Source organism: Notothenia rossii (genome assembly GCF_949606895.1).
Source record: "Notothenia rossii genome assembly, chromosome: 1".
Taxonomy (NCBI): domain Eukaryota; kingdom Metazoa; phylum Chordata; class Actinopteri; order Perciformes; family Nototheniidae; genus Notothenia; species Notothenia rossii.
Window position 1 is genome coordinate 93139463 of NC_136912.1, and position 2291 is coordinate 93141753.

Below are 2291 nucleotides of genomic sequence, written 5' to 3' on the forward strand. Positions count from 1 at the left end.
TTTTCCAAGGTATTACATTTAGTTTGTTTTCAATAAGTATATGAATTGTCCAAAGAGGTTGTATTCTACAGTCTGCCTGAATGTAATCGTTGCGTAGGTGTGTAGTGTGATTCTGTGTACTTTATGGCATCCCGCTGGATTTGACGTCATCTGAACAGGACATCGCACGCTCACGGCTTGATAGCGCGCGAAGATCCGTTTACGCCGGTTGCTAAGCAACATCGTTATGGGGAAATGCAAGTCTGCGTCCAAATGGTTGGAAGATAAGGAGGAAGGACAATCAATACTGTATATAGTCAATGTGAGGTAAAGTGTGTCGCCAAGGTAACCGGTTAGAACTCCAAGTGGAGATGAGGTCTTAAAATGTTTGGAAAGGGTCTTAAAAAAGGTCTTAAAAGGAATTACATCTGACTTCAGGATTCCTGCATATACCCTGAGTGATAATTTGCCAGCCTGCATTACATTGTCTGGGAGGATAACGGATAAACAATACACATTTTGCCAAATATCTACAATACTCCCTTTCTGTGGTCATTCATACAGATTGAAAAGATGAATGACAAAGGGAGACAATCTGCTTATATGATAACTTATGTAAGGATTTAGCTGGGATCATTCCTATGTTCCCCATAATTGAACTACAACAACAAGAACCAGCTGAAGGAGAGCCGCAGCGTACTAATGCAGTCTCTGACATCAACCAAAGAAGTATTCCTGAGGACAAACTAACATATTTATCCACCCAAAACTCAGTTATTATGAAGGATTTTGGATATAAAATAAGATTCATTTTTGCTGGAAATATACAATACAACCATTCCTGGAGTCTTTGAAATGTTCCCCAGATATATATGAAACATTTTGAAGTACTTTTGTAATCATGTATGACAAAATAAATACTATTTTCCAACAAAAATTGAAATGTTTGAGAGGATATCGGATAGAGAAATGATAGAAAGTCTGCAGATAAATCTAAAATGTGTGATGCCAAATACAAAATCATTTGTTTTCCAGATTTGTATAAAAGATTAACTCTCGTATTGTGATAAAAAGGAGAATCTACCTTTTTTTTATTATGAAAAAAGATCATTATCTACCCTGAACATAAAGTGCCTTTTAAAAAAACGTCTTCTCGTGCAAGAAAATGCTAACTTTGCTTCAAAGAACCCACTTTTTATTAAACCCAATATTGTCTTTTACCTCATTTCTAACTTGCAATCCATTTATAACTACACCATCTACATGTACTTTATTTGTTTTATTTTGTAGTCCAAAGCCAACACTACAATCAGTTAAAATCTGACCCGTAGTTTGCTTTTCTTTAAAGATCACCAATCATGCTATTTTTAGGCAATAGCATAGGTCTCAGATATATAAAAATATATAAAAAACATGTCTATGATGTGTTTTGCTCAAAATACCAAACAGATAGTTGGGTCACCCATTCTAGCCATCCCTCATATCCCTCTATTTCACTTCCTGTTTCAAAAGTGCTGATTTGGGGTATAAAGCTTTACAAAATAAAAATTGATTAAAAAAAAGGAGGGGCTCAGCCTATGCGGGACCCGGCGGTTTTTGACATATTTATTGCCAGGAATACACAAATGAATGTAGTGGAGTTTTGGCGATTAGGCCCCGTTGTGCGGGAGTATCATTCGGGAGGGGAAAACTCCGATCCGATGAAACCCCTCGGGGTCTTGACACTGGTGGTGGTGAATTGGGGTCTGTCTGAAGGAGAGTGGCTTAGCTTGACCCCGGTGGTGGTGAATGGATGGTTGGGTCAGTCTGAAGGGGAGGGGCTTAGCTTGACCCTGATGGTGGTGGATGGATAGTTGGGGTCGGTCTGAAGGAGAGGGGCTTAGCTTGATCCTGATGGTGGTGAATGGATAGTTGGGGTCGGTCTGAAGGGGAGTGGCTTAGCTTGACCCTGGTGGTGGTGAATGGATGGTTGGGTCAGTCTGAAGGGGAGGGGCTTAGCTTGACCCTGATGGTGGTGAATGGATAGTTGGGGTCGGTCTGAAGGGGAGGGGCTTAGCTTGACCCTGGTGGTGGTGAATGGATGGTTGGAACGGTCTGAAGGGGAGGGGCTTAGCTTGACCCTGTTGGTGGTGAATGGATAGTTGGGTCGGTCTGAAGGGGAGGGGCTTAGCTTGACCCTGGTGGTGGTGAATGGACAGTTGGGTCGGTCTGAAGGGGAGTGGCTTAGCTTGACCCTGTTGGTGGTGAATGGATAGTTGGGTCGGTCTGAAGGGGAGGGGCTTAGCTTGACCCTGGTGGTGGTGAATGGATAG